We start from the raw sequence: 627 nt of genomic DNA, 5'->3' as shown, positions 1-627 counted from the left end.
AGTTTAAGCCTGATCCTAATTCTTGCACGGCATCGAAAGTCCTGCCTCTGCCTTCCATCAGCCACAGGCTTGAAAAACAGTCTGTGCGCACCTCTGCTGTACTGTGGTTACGGTAAATGTTTCACAAACTGTGAAGATGACACAGCTCCTTCCTCGCTGCTTTTGGCATAGGACCGTCCCATGTGAATAGACTAAGGCTTCTCCCTTCTCCCCTCCCAGGTCTGGATGAGAGGAAAAGCAGCTCCCAGCTAACTTGATGTGGGGGTTCACAGTTGTTCCAAGGATTCCCTGCAGAGGCAATCGGCAATCCCCTCCGGCTGCTAATCCAGGTCTGGCCCTCCATGTGCCTTGGTCCTGTGACGAGCCAACAGCTTGTCAGGCCTGGCCTCACGGGGCGGCCTGTCTGTCCTGCCTTCGTGGCCCAATATCCAGCTGTTGCCTTAGCATCCCTTAGCTCTAACTGGAAAATCCATCTTCTTTAGCTGAAGGGCGGAGGGAAAAGCATGGCTGGCACGGGCGTGTGCTTCGGCAGCTGCGAACATTGGTGGGAGATAGCAGGGGAGGATGAGGCTGGGTTGAAAAACATGTGAAGTTCAGTATTGCTGATTTTTTTTCCGCTTTTCTCGG

This window comes from Egretta garzetta, unplaced genomic scaffold, assembly GCF_000687185.1.
Source record: "Egretta garzetta isolate BGI_Z169 unplaced genomic scaffold, ASM68718v1 scaffold335, whole genome shotgun sequence".
Taxonomy (NCBI): Eukaryota; Metazoa; Chordata; class Aves; order Pelecaniformes; family Ardeidae; genus Egretta; species Egretta garzetta.
This window is presented reverse-complemented; position numbering follows the sequence as displayed.